The sequence below is a fragment of the Delphinus delphis genome, chromosome 18, assembly GCF_949987515.2.
Source record: "Delphinus delphis chromosome 18, mDelDel1.2, whole genome shotgun sequence".
Classification (NCBI taxonomy): Eukaryota; Metazoa; Chordata; class Mammalia; order Artiodactyla; family Delphinidae; genus Delphinus; species Delphinus delphis.
This window is the reverse complement of record NC_082700.1, coordinates 76,484,274-76,497,835: the sequence shown is the minus strand read 5'-3', so window position 1 is coordinate 76,497,835 and position 13,562 is coordinate 76,484,274. Positions and strand designations below refer to the sequence as shown.

General features: G+C 49.1%; 1 protein-coding gene across 2 annotated transcripts in view; it reads right to left on the bottom strand.

The window, feature by feature from the left end:
• ARHGEF7 (Rho guanine nucleotide exchange factor 7) overlaps nt 1-13,562 on the bottom strand; it is a 126,098-nt gene that overhangs the window by 72,331 nt on the left and 40,205 nt on the right. The window lies entirely within an intron of this gene.

Here is a 13,562-nt window from a genome sequence, read left to right as displayed (position 1 = left end):
AGAGCACGAGGCCAGACCAGGACCGTCTAGTCTGCATCGCTGCAATCTCGGCCGCCTAGAGACCGGGGACTCGCCCAAGCTAGTCCCCTCCCCGCCCACCCTCCTACACCCAGGAGCTGAAAGATGCTGCGCATCAGGCTGCCTAGACACAGCACGGCTGATCCACGATGTGTGCGCAAACACACGCGCTAAAGCAAACACGTCTCATCCCCAAACACTGTCTGAAGACCACATACACCTTCTGATCACTGAATAACTCCTTCCCTCCCCCCAAAAATTTAACAGTCAAATCATCCACAACTCTGTGCCAGAAAAATTATGAAAAAAATTCTTTGAGATGCAGTTAACAGAAAGATGTGTTTAGATGCCCAAATGAAAACTGTGTTAACATTCTTCAAAGGTTCTCTCACTGGGGCAAAAATGAACTATGGTGACCAGTCATCCCAGGAGGGACTTCCTCTGCAGGCCGCCTGTCACCCCTCCCCCGACTCGGCGGCTCCTCTATCCCACACCCTGCCAGGAGCCCCGGCTTCCCCCCTTCCTGCTTCTCCCTCCCCCTGCACAGCTAACTCTCACTCATCCGGCTCCCGCCAGCCTCAGCCCCCGACCAGGCTCAGCAGGGCCCAGCCAGGCTCCCGGCACACTCATCACCACGACCTTTCGGTCTATGTGCGCGCTGCCCTAGACCGTGAGCTCTACACAAGCAGACCTCACAACACCCAACGTCCAGAAAATGGCCAGCCCACAGTAAGAACAACATGTTCGCTGAATGGGTAACAAGGCGCCCACCCAGCCCGGGGCACTGAGTGTCACCGTGGGACAGACACATAAAGAGCAGCTGAGAAGAGCCATTCCAAATCTAAATAACCACTGCTGTCTTCCACAAGTCTTCAGTCTTAATTTCTGAGATGAGTAGAAATCACCACGAGGCATGTTTATTTAAACATGAACGAGAGAGAGACGAATCCAGAAGCTGAAAAACCACCTCCAGGAAGGAGGCCATCAAATCCAAGTCAAGAGAGGAGCTGCAGACACAGAGCCGGGAAGGGAGCCGTAAACACAGACACCCAAAGCCCTCTGTGAATGTCACTCACGCATTTCTCATCTGATGGAGCAAAAAATAAAGCAATTCATGCTGCCAGATCCTGCCTGTAAAAAGGAGTATCCCCTTAGAACAGTCTTTAGAATCACCTAATAGCACAGACTTTAACTCATTTGTTCTGATATCTATTATTTAAAAAGAAATTTCCAAGTCAGATGAGAGCATGATCTAGGCTGATACATCCAGCTACATTTTGTAATGGGCTGGTTGCATTTTTTATCAAAGTAGGACCCTCAACAGGCCTCAGCTTCCTTCTGCGCAGGACATAAAAGTGCCTTCTCTCATAAAAGGTGGGAGCAGGTGATCTCAGCTCTCAAGTTCTAATTCTAGAGCTTGGAAAATTCAAATCGTGGTATTCTGCAAAAAAAGAAATATACATGAAAACATCCACTAACCTTCATCGTGGTGAGGCAGAGAGCCACAAAACCCAGAAAAACAGGATGTTGAAAACTGAAATTTCCTGTTATTCCAGAACTATATATCTTTCTTACTTGGATACCAGGAAGCGTCTGGTTGGCTGAAACGGCCCACCAATGGGCTCCAAAGTGACATCAGAACTTAAGTGAATTCACACACACACCACATTTCTTAACAGGAAGCTACACAATGAGATGAGACAAACGCTTGCCACCGAGAGGGAAAAAAATGCACATTCTGAGTCAATAAAATGTTTTGACTAAGGTGCTTCTCTAGAGAAAGAAGACTGACTACCTCCTGAAATAGAAATCTATTCAACAAAGAGCAAAGACTGAAAAATCTTAGGGTACAGAGAAAGTCTGTACTGTGGGAATAGAGGAAGGTCTCATTAACAGGGCACACAGTGACCCCGGGGCGCTCATGCTTAGGAGATAAGCCTGCCCCTCCCGTGGACCTGCCGTGCGGGCTGAGGGCACACACACCCACCCTCCACGCCTCTCAGGTCCACGCTCCCATGCCTTTCCTCAGGGGGTTCTCAGGAGGGGCCGCACGTTAGGATCTCCAAGGACCTTAGAAAACCAAGACACTCAAGCCACATCCCAGACTAATTATCAACAAATTAGAATCTCCAAGAAAGGGACCCCGAATCAGAATGTTAACACTCGTCAGGTGATTCCATGCAGCCAACAGTGAGAAGCACCTCCCTGGAGAGAGAGGGAAGGTGTCAGGAACCCTCTCCCCAGGCAGGCTCACTCCCTCGCACCCATGACCATCCCTTATAAGCACAGAGAAGAGGGAACACATACCCCAAAGATCTTGGAATCTACCCAACTGGGAACGTGTATTTCCAAAAACTCACCCTCACTTTTATATTTAAGTGAATTAAAGGTACAGTAGACTAATCCAATATTCTCAAACTTATCCTACCAGTTTTCTACCAAAGAAACTCATAATATTAAATGTATTATAGTTCATTTTTAATATCTTACTTTCAAAAGAAACAATACTACGTAATGCAATACAACAAATACCACACCATGTGGAAACCAGGCTAGAAGGGACCCAGAGTATTTAAAGTGGGACATAAAAATACTTTCTGAGAAGTGTCTGTCGTCACCCACAAAGGGGAGCGAGGTTGGGATGAGCTGGGAAGGAGGTGGACAGTCCTTCCGAGCTTGAAGGCTGCCCTACTCCGTGTACTGAAGCCCTCTGGGCCTCGGCTTCGCATCCTTGAGACGGAACAAGGAACAGACAAAAGGCCTGAGGATGAGGACGCCAACGGCGGGAGGCAGCACCGTGCCAATGACCCCCAAGTTCAAAAATGAGTGAAATTACAGATACTCAATCTTGTACACCAAACCTCAAGGTCTCCTGAAAAAACTGACCCATTGATAACTACGTTCAACCAAGGAAAATTCTCTTTTTCTGTAATACAAACAACTACAAAACAAAACAAAGAAACCTTCCTCAAGGTGGGGTGCTCGGGAACGGAGAAGAACACTCGAGAGCCCGTGCAGAGAACAGACCACACGGCTCCGCACAGCGGCAGGCGCTGCCCTCCACGGGCCCCCAGCAGCGCCCCAGCTCGCGCTTGGGCGGGTGGCCACGTCACTCGCCGCAACGCCAAGGCTCCCCGCAGAGCTCTGTGCACACCAGAGGCGGCAGCAGCTCCACCACCGGCATCGCTCCGCGTCTGTCCAGCAGAGGTCCAGGTCCTCAGAGCACCCAACGCTCTGACCACTGACCCTCAGAAAACACTGGCAGTGCCACACCACCAAAAGGGCTGAGCCTGACCGTCAAGCACCTGGCCCAAGCTCAACCTCCCAGCCTCAACTTCTGCCAGCCCTCTAAATTATCCTATTCTGACATATTCCTTATTTCTACTTAATATCACATTTCCAGATGTTCAGGTTTAGTTCCAGAACTAACACCTGAAATAAGGAGGTCTCATCTGCACCTAAGGAAGATGAGGCTGCACATATGTCGACCGTCACCAGCACCAACCTGGCAGGGCGAGGCCATCAGGGTGACCCACATGCATGGGCCGGAGCTCTCAAACGTGCAAACCTCTAGCCAGAAAGAGGATGACTGTGCTTTGGCAGAAAGAGCCGCCGTGGTTTTCAGGGAAGCGTCACCAATAATGTTGTAAAATAAAGAGGTTTCCAAGGCACGAGATAAGAACTGATGCGTCAATCCAGAAAGTTCACGTTCATCCCACTATTTTCCAACTTCCTTTTTTTATTATTTTAAAATTTATTTATTTATCTATTTGTGGCTGCACTGGGTCTTCGTTACTGCGTGCGGGCTTTCTCTAGCTGTGGTGAGCAGGGGCTACTGTTTGTTGCGGTACGCAGGCTTCTCATTGCGGTGGCTTCTCTTGTTGCAGAGCACGGGCTCTAGGCACGCGGGCTTCAGTAGTTGTGGCTCTCGGGCTCTAGAGCGCAGGCTCAGTAGTTGTGGCACACAGGCTTAGTTGCTCCGTGGCATGTGGGACCTTCCTGGGCCAGGGTTCGAACCCGTGTCCCCTGCGTTGGCAGGCGGATTCTTAACCACTGCGCCACCAGGGAAGTCCCCCAACTTCCTCTGTCTAACTCCAGGTCACCCCTAAAGAGGGGTGTGCGTCCCCACCCACTGCCACGCCTTCCCATGGGTTCCGGCCAACGAGCTGTGAGCACACGTACCCGCTCTGAGCAGGACAATGCGTGCCAGGCCCCAAGCGAAGCTTCAGGAGCCTTCAGGCGTTCCAGCCAGCCTCCCCGGTCTTTCCCTTAAGTGAGCATGGCAAGGCCCACACTGGAGCTGCCCCACCAGCCTGGACCCGAGAATAAAGAGGACACTCGGAGCAGAGCAACCCCGTCTCTGCAGCCAACAAGACGGGCAGGATACACCTTCAGTGTTGTCAGCCGCGGGGACGAGGGGGCTGCTGGCTAACACAGCCCCCTGGCAAGAGCTGGCGATACATCCACATCCCACATTCTCCCTAACTGAACTGGCTCTTGAAGGGGAGAGTACATCTCCAAACAACAAGCAGGAACAAAACGGTATTAAAGTGAAGCAGTCAGCTCATGTAAAGTTGGACCATTTTAACACTAAATGGTACAAGTTAAAACCTCTTAGGCCGAGTCACAGAATTCCCCGTTATTCAAAATAAGACTGCTCCCCAAAAAGTACCTATCACTCCATAGCAAACAAAGTTCTTCCCTCCTCCCAAATTCTAAAGACGGTCATCACGTAACTGCTAAAGGCTGCTGCTTTACAGAAATCTCCAAGAAAAGACACAAATGCCTCCGTGCTCGCCCTGAAAGAGCTCATTCTCGCTCAGAAGACTTCCTCTTTATCAGCAACCTTGAGCAGGTGCCATGAGAGCCAGGAAGGAAGGTGGGCTCAGGAGATGGAAGGAGACCAGAGCACAGCGCCACCTGTAACCTCCAGGTCATCCCGTCCATATAGCAAGTCACCCTAAAACTCAGAGGCCTAAGCACAGGTGGTCTGCGTGTCAGAGGAGCCCAGAGCCACCTGGCGCGGACGTGGCTCAGTCTCCCACGGGGAGGCCCCAGGTGTCCACGGCCAGCCTGACAGCTCCCGGGGCTGAGGCTCTGGAACGACGGCTCACCGCATGGCTGTGTCCTCTCGGCACGGACAAGGCCCTAGAGCCAGTGATGGGCAGCGACAGCAGGAGAGGGAAGGAAGCCCCGGGGCCTGCATCGCAGGAATGGCGTGGCCAGCGCTCCAGACTGCTCCACTCGGGGGTAGGGGCCACGCCCCACCTTCAGGAGGGAGGGGTGGCCCTGCTGGGAAACCAGCCGCCTGCCCACCCCTACGGGAGTCCTGCTTCCTGCGCCACACTCTTCTCCCCAAGTCCAGCTGCCACCCTTCTACCTGGGCCCATCGGATGTCACAGCCACTCGGCAGAGCGTTGGCATTCCTGACAAAGTGGGGCAGACCCCCACCCCAGCAGGGTAATGGGACGATGACGAACACTTCCGTCTGAAAGGCTCCCCTAACCCCAGCATCAGTTAGCTGCTTCACCCTGGAGTCCAAATGCACAGGTGGCACTGGAAATCAGCACTACCTTCCACACAACAGAGCAGAAAAGCCAACTTCACTTCGCAAAATAGAGTGTGTTATACTCCACGTAACAAAGATCTTGTTAGTCAGGGACCTTCCAACTGTAAGCAAGTGAAACCCAACTCAAACTGGCTTGAACGACAGAAGAAATGACTGGTTCTCATAACCAACAAGTCAAGAATGGCAAGGACCACAAGCACTGAAGTCGGAAGCTTCAGGCCACCTCCTGACTCGGCTCGCCTCTGCGTGGGCTGCAGCTCCAGGAACGTCCTGGCTCATGAGGTAACACGGCTGCCAGCAGCTCCAGGCCACAGCCAACCAGTCCACCACCTCCGCTGCACCTGGCTGGCCCTGCCTGAGTCACAGCCACACGGCCAGAGGCAGAGCGGCAAGGCGAGCTGCGCAAGGCCCAGGCGATCACGTGCAGCAGCCTCCTGGCGACCTGCACACGCGTGCGACTTGGGGCAGGCCGGTAAGGCAGCCCTGTGCAGCACCGGCACGGACCGACGGATCCAGTAAAGGACGACACAGCAGTAATGAGCTGTTACCACCACCGCCCCAGAGTCTCATCGGCAATCACAGCGACCTGGCCTTCACAGAACCCAGACATCACGACCACAGCAGACTCTGACCCAGCCGGCCACACTGATACAAACGCAGAAGTAGGTGACTCACCCCTTAATGATGTCACCACCAGCTGATGACACCCCTGGGTGTACCCAAGGAGAAAATACCAGGCAATGTGGAGAAGTCTTCCTTCCCCCACCCCAGTACTAATGGAGAGACCCCCTCATCAACGCAAGGCAGACCAACCAAGCACTTTCTCAGCTCATGCAGCCTTAATATTCCAAATGCAAGCAGCCAGGTCAGCTCCTCAGAAGAGTTCATGAGGAAGCTATTTCTGACACAAGAAATTGTTACTTTGGGCACAGTTCTGGAGTGTGGTTCTCGAAGTTTAAAAATATAATCTTGTCCTATCACATTGTCAGATGGAATCTGTGATTTTAGAACAAGATGAGTAAAGACGAATCTTAAGTAAGTTGTGCTATTTAGGTTTAATGCAAATGGTCCACATTGTTGGGGATAGACATGTGGAAAACAGGGATCCAGCAGGGAATTCTCGCCTCCTTGGCTGCTGTAGATTTTGTACTTAATTCCACCTACTCCTACGCCCTAGGGATAAAATTAAAGTTTGATGACGGATTCTATCAATACACAGCACTTTCACCCAATGTGCCCCCCATTTCTTTTAGTTTAAAATGACAATTGAATCATATTCAATTTTGTGGATTCCACTGTATCAATGCCAAAACACTAGGACAGGGACCACTTATACAAGAAAAGAGATACCAAATATTTTAGGTAGTTTCCAGGAAGGGCTGGGGCGGAAGGGAGAACAAAGTCCTGAGAAGCGAGGCAAGATGACTGATGCAATGAAAGGGCTGCTACGTCTCTGTCCACCGTAAAGGAGCAATCATCCCAGACAGACATCAGCAGGTGAGGAAGAAGAGGATGAAGCATCCACTGAAGCATCCCCGGGGTGCTATGCTGCAGATTTCATGTCAGTCTTATTTTCTAAAGGGGAAAAATGAGGCTCCAAAACACGGTATGACAGGTTCCACAGGAGAGCAAAGAATTGAACCTGATCAGTCACTGCTGCTCCCCCTGCCACACACATGGGTCAGTGGGGCAGCACCCATGGGCCCACGGGTCCCAGAGCCAGCTGGCACAGGCGCAGCACCCGTTCAGCCCACCGTGGGCTCCTAGTCTGACTCCTAGGGACAGTGAGGCAAGCCTGCAGAGGACAGCCACACGGTCGCCAGACAGAGAGGGTCTGGGCAGGTCACAACAACTACTTAGGCTGACAATTAGTTTAGGTGCTAACACAGAGAGCCAAAAGGGCAATGAGTACCTTGCATTAACTTTAATACTCAAAACAAGTAGTTATAAAACCCAAACTTTGAGAAACATTTCAAGACAGTAAACTGCACACATACATAACCTTCCATCCCTCCCAAGGTTCCACTGAAATAACAGAAAAGGCAGGCTTTAAAAAAAATAGTAATAAACGGGACTTCTCTGGTGGTCCAGTGGTTAAGAATCTGCATTCCAATGCCAGGGACATGGGTTCAATCCCTGGTCGGGGAGCTAAGATCCCACGTGCCATGGGGCCTAAGCCCGCGAGCCACAAAGCCCACACATTCTGGAGCCCGCGAGCCACAACTGGAGAGAAGCCCGCATGCCTGCATGCTGCACCAGGAGATCCCGCATGCTGCAATGAAGATCCTGAGTGCCACAACTAAGACCCGACGCAACCAAATAAATAAATAAATAAAAAGAAAAATTTTAAAAATATATCTAGTATATAACCAAACATACTTTATTTTAAAAAAAAAAAAAGTATCTGGGTGAGTGGAAAGTGAGTGTGTTAAGGAGTGTGGTCTGATGTAGTATGAATGCCCAACAGCACTTGAGGTTGGAGGGCAGGAACTTAACGTGAGACGAGTTGGTATGATTAAGTATTAAAAAAAAAAACAGTAATAAAGACTCCACTGCAGTGCTAAAGGGGGTAGCGGAGAGGCCATGAGCAGTCGCAGTGAGGCTTGGGGAATCCTTGAGGACAGGAAATAGACGGGCTTTCATGATCAAGAAGCGCTCTAAACAGCACCTGTGAGGAGCCTGGGGGAACAGTGCGGACGGCAGGATAACAGCACCCAGTAAACCGCAGCACAACAGCCCCTTCCTCTAGGAGAGGCCAAGCTTCTAGACCCCACCGAGGAGAGACCACTGCCTGCACTGGCTTCCCAACGTCAGTGACACACTTGAGGTGCTGCTAGACCCACGTAACAGACACTGATAGGAGGAAACAAAAATGAAATACCCTAGGAGCTCTAACCACAATAAAGCCTGAACTGTCCCAGAGCTGGAAGGGGGCAAGGAATGGGATGCAGGGACAGTCCACCCCTCCACCCTGCTCATGGGCATCACCCACAGTTCCCCTGCCTGCTCCCAGCCACGCCCCTACGGTGAAGGCATCCCACCGCCTACGTGGCTTTACACTCCCATCAGCTACTGGGCCCGTATTCACAAACAGGAAGAGGAACCAGGGCCACGTTTGACAGAATAGTAAAGAGGAGGACAGGTGAGTTCCGGCTCCGAACAAGATGCGGCAGACACACTCTCCTATTCCTCCGCCTCAGTGCAGCAAAAAGCCCTGGGCGTCCATGTAGAACAAACGTAGGACAAGACAGTGCTGGACATGACAGGCCACTGCCCACGGGCTTCAAGACCTGAGAAACAACATGGCAGTGGGTCCTCTGCATCTTCTTTGTGCTCCCCCAGACTGGGTGCTGGAGAAGCCTGCAATCCAGAGACACCAAAGGGTGCACACTAACAAAGTGCCAGGAGAAGCCTGCCCTCTCCGGCCAGAGCACCAGGACAGGAGCAGCCCGGCAGACAGGAAACTTGTCGACAGTAACCAACCCCCCACCAAAGCCCGCAGGAAACACGGCCCACCCTACCAAGGCCTTAACAAAGTGCCCTCCCTCGGCCCTGCCTACAGGGGCCCGCAGAGTCACACTGAGTTCCTCAGCTTTCAGACAGGAGTAAAGTCTAAGACAATAAACCAAGAGATACAGGCTTCGGGCTCATTATTTATAAAGGGAGCTACTGAAAAATTAAGAATCACCGAACAGTGCAGTTAGTAAAATGTGGGACACAGAGGGGCTGTGAGGACTCAGGGCACGGGTGCCAAGTCCTGTCCTTTCATGCGGATCTAAAGGAAGCCAGAGCAGGACAGACAGGAGGAGCCGGCTTACAAGAGGATTTCACGGGTAAAAACGAAAGGGCTTTGAAAGAATGAGCTATTACAGTGAGAAAATGAGAAAGTACGAGTACGTCACAAACTATTCAATGCTACGCAAGTTTAACTTTCACCACACACACGAGACGTTCAAAGGAAGCTTGAGTGACCAGAAAAGTGAGAATCGTAGATGGTGCTTGACATGAGACTTCAGGGTAGATGCGAGATCAAACCATCCAGATGGAGGTGTTCAGACCATTTCATACAGAAATAAAGCCAAGAAAAACTCAGCTGTGACCAAACATTTTCATTCAGAACATCTTTGTTTGTTTCTGAAAATTAGGCGCCAGTACTTCTACCTAAATGCAGTAAAATGCTACATCTCTCTCTGCCTTTCTCTATTTAACTTCCTGTTTCCAGTACGTGTACATCGTGCACTGATTTCAAAATAAGTACTGTTTACTAAAGCTTGCCAGCACAAACACAATGCTAATATGAGGACAACGTGGCCACTGGCACGCTGTCTCCCCAGAATTCTTCGCCACTTACTGGTCTTAATTCCACCTTGTAGGGCTATATTTGAGTCCCCAGTGCTGGGCCCAATTTCTCTTAATAAAAAGTTTTCTCAAACATTTGGGCACTTGTCTATCTAGTCTGAGCACTCCCTTCCAAGCCTATTATGATCTCCAAGAGAACGCTAAAATTTTCCCATCAAAGTTCAAGGTTATCACATACCCCCAAGCAGTTAGGACCCGGAACGCCACAATTCCCCTGTAATTTCTCTTTAGGACAGTTCACCAATTTTAGGACGTTTTGTTGGTTCAACTCCACAAATCAACTTGAGAAGCCTGGAGGAAGCAGGAAGCAGCGGCAGGCCCCACCCACCCAGGGGCACCCAACCTGGCCAACTGGAGGGTCTCCTTCTCTCTCTAAATCCCAACCCCATGTCACCGTCCCTCCTGCAGGACTTACAGTCACTGCCCTGTAGCCCAGTTACATAGATTCATTTCATGAGCCACACGACGCTCCACGATGCGTCTGGCAGACACATGTTGTGCCTCTGTGTCTCCTCAGAACAAGGCTCAGGGAATGTCCTCATAAATCCTGTGCAGACTAACAGCACCTGGAAAAACACGTCCCTGTTCTACACGCACAATGAAATAGAAACTTACTCTTCAGTCTCCTATAACACATTCTACCCAATAAATGCTCTGGTTGAAGGATCCACCACCTCATCCTATCTGAGCTGTGTACCAGTCATCCTAGGAACGCTCCAGTCGCATGAGAATTCAAACTCTCCTCTCCCAGGGCCGGTTCTAAAGTAAGATGCCAACAAGATGCTGGAAAACGAGAAGGGAAGTTTCCAGGTCTTCTCTTGGCAAAGAGGTGTCAAATCTGAAGCTGGACCAACATGAGACTCTCCCTATACATACATCCCATCCCCTGAGCTGCCTTGTCCTTCCTGGTCCTCCAAACATCGCCATTTGACTGATGTGCTTCAAATTCCTGACCATGATCCTCAATAGAGAATGCATTTTACATCACAACCAGTACACACACACACAAAATCCAGACAGCTGCTGTGCAATCTGAATTTTTAATAAATTCACCACTAAGTAAGAGATAAGCGGTTAACAAATGCAACAAGGATAGAATTTATTCAGGCTTTAAATAAAGTTGCTAGTGAGCCATGGGCTCTAATTTCTTTATTCTCCAGTTATAAATCTTTCACCACACTGAAGGGCTTTAACTGAGTCACATATTACACCCAAAATGCTGGAGGGATATGTAGAAAATTAACATTCTGCAACTAAACCCCCTAAATCTTAAGTAAATTCCCTCTTCAGTTGCATGGTGCAGATTATTTATAACTACATTAACACATTTATTACAAATTCAAATTGCATGCATTATAGACACTACATTCAATGGTTCCCTAGAGAAGATCAAATGCCCAGGTGCCCACCGTCTTCCCTCTTAACGGAGCTTCCACCAACTGGAGGGCCGCTGTCCCCTTCTTCCAGCTGACCTTTAGTTCTAAATGTATAAGTTCTGGAATCTCTGTAAACCTGGATTCAAGTACCAACTCTGCCCCTTAGTGACTATTAGAGATCAGGCATATTCCCTCACCTCCCCACATCTCATTTCTCCTCTGTGTACCGGGGCTCACTGCAGCTACCTGGCAACACTGCCTTGTGGCTGCTTCGGTGCTTAGGAGCCAGTCAGCAAGCTGCTATGCGGCTTTAAAGGCCTTGACAGGCACACCTTGGAGATATTGCAGGTTCGGTTCCAGACCACTGCGATAAAGCGAATATCACAATAGAGTCCCATGAATTTTTTGGTTTCCCAGAGCAAATAAGTTATGTTTATACTGCAGTCTGTTGAGTGTGCAACAGCATTATGTCTAAGAAAAAAAGGTGCATGTCTTAATTTTAAAATACTTTATAGCTAAAAAATGCCAACCATCATCTGAGCCTTCAGCTAGTCATAATCTTTTGCTGGTGGAGGGTCTGGCCTCGACACTGATGGCTGCTGACTTTTCAGGGTGGTTCGTGGTCGCTGAAGGCTGGGGCGGCTGCTGCAATTTCTTAAAATAAGACAACAATGAAGTCTGCCACGTCGACGGACTCTTCCTTTCACGATTTCTCTGCAGGATGCGGTGCTGTCTGATACCATTTTACTCACAGTGGAACTTGTTTCAAAATCGCAGTCAGTCCTCACACACCCTGCCGCTGCTGTATCAACTAAGTTTACATCATATTCTAAATCCTTTGGTGTCATTTCAACCACCTTCACAGCCTCTTCACCAGGAGCAGATTCCATCTCAGGAAACCACTTCCTCTGCTCATCCATAAGAAGCAGCTCCTCGTCCGTTAATGTTTTATTGTAAGGTGGCAGCAATTCAGTCCCACCTTCAGGCTCCACTTCTAGTTCTAGTTCTCTTGCTGTTTCCACCACATCTGCAGTTCCTTCCTCTACTGAGGTCCTGAACCCCTTGAAGTCATCCATGAGGGTTGGAATCAACTTCTTCCAAACTCTGTTCATGTTGGTATTTTGACCATTTCCTATGAATCACAAATGTTCTTAATGGCATCCAGAACGGTAAATCCTTTCCAGAAGGTTTTCAACTGACTGCCCTGATCCATCAGAGGAATCACCATCCGTGGCAGCTGTAGCCTTACAAAATGCACTCTTTAAATAATAAGACTTAAAAGTTGGAATTCCTCCTTGATCCATGGGCTGCAGAAAGGATATAGTGTTAGCAACATGGAAACAACATTAATCTCATTGTATATCTCCATCAGAGCTCCTGGGTGACCAGGTACATTGTCAATGAGCAGTAACATTTTGAAAGGAATCTTTCTGAGCAGTAGGTCTCAAGAGTAGGCTTAAAATATTCAGTAAACCATGTTATACACAAACGTACTGTCATTCAGGCTTTGTTGTCCCATTTACAGAGCGCAGGCAGAGTACTTTAGCATAATTCTTAAGGGCCCTAGGATTTTCAGAATAGTAAATGAGCACTGGCTTCAACTTAATGCCACCTGCTGCATTAGCCCCTAATGAAAGAGGCAGTCTGACCTTTGAAGCCAGGTACTGACTTCTCCTCTCTAGCTATGAGAGTCCTAGATAGCATCTTGTTCCAATAGAAGGCTGTTTCATCTACATTAAAAATCTGTTGTGTAGTGTAGCCGCCTTCACTGATTATCTTAGCTAGATCTTCTGGATAACTTGCTGCAGCTTCCATATCAGCACTTGCTGCTTGACCTTGTACTTTTATGTTAGGGTGATGGCTTCTCTCCTTCAACCTCATGAAGCAACAACCTCTGCCAGCTTCAAACTTTTCTTCCGTAGCTTCACCTCTCTCAGCCTTCATAGAATTAAAGAGAGGGAGTTGCTCTAGATTAGGCTTTGGCATAAGGGAACGTTGTGGCTTGTTTCATCTGCTATCCGGCTCACTAAAATTTTCTCCATATTACCAATAAGGCTGTTTTGCTTTCTTATTTGTGTGTTCACTGGAGCAGCACTTTTAATTTCCCTCAAGAACTTTTCCTTTGCATTTTACAACTTGGCTAACTGTTTGGTGCAAGAGGCCTAGCTTTTAGCCTATCTCAGCTTTTGACACAGCTTCCTAAGCTTAATCATGTCTAGCTTTTGAATTAAAGTGAGAGA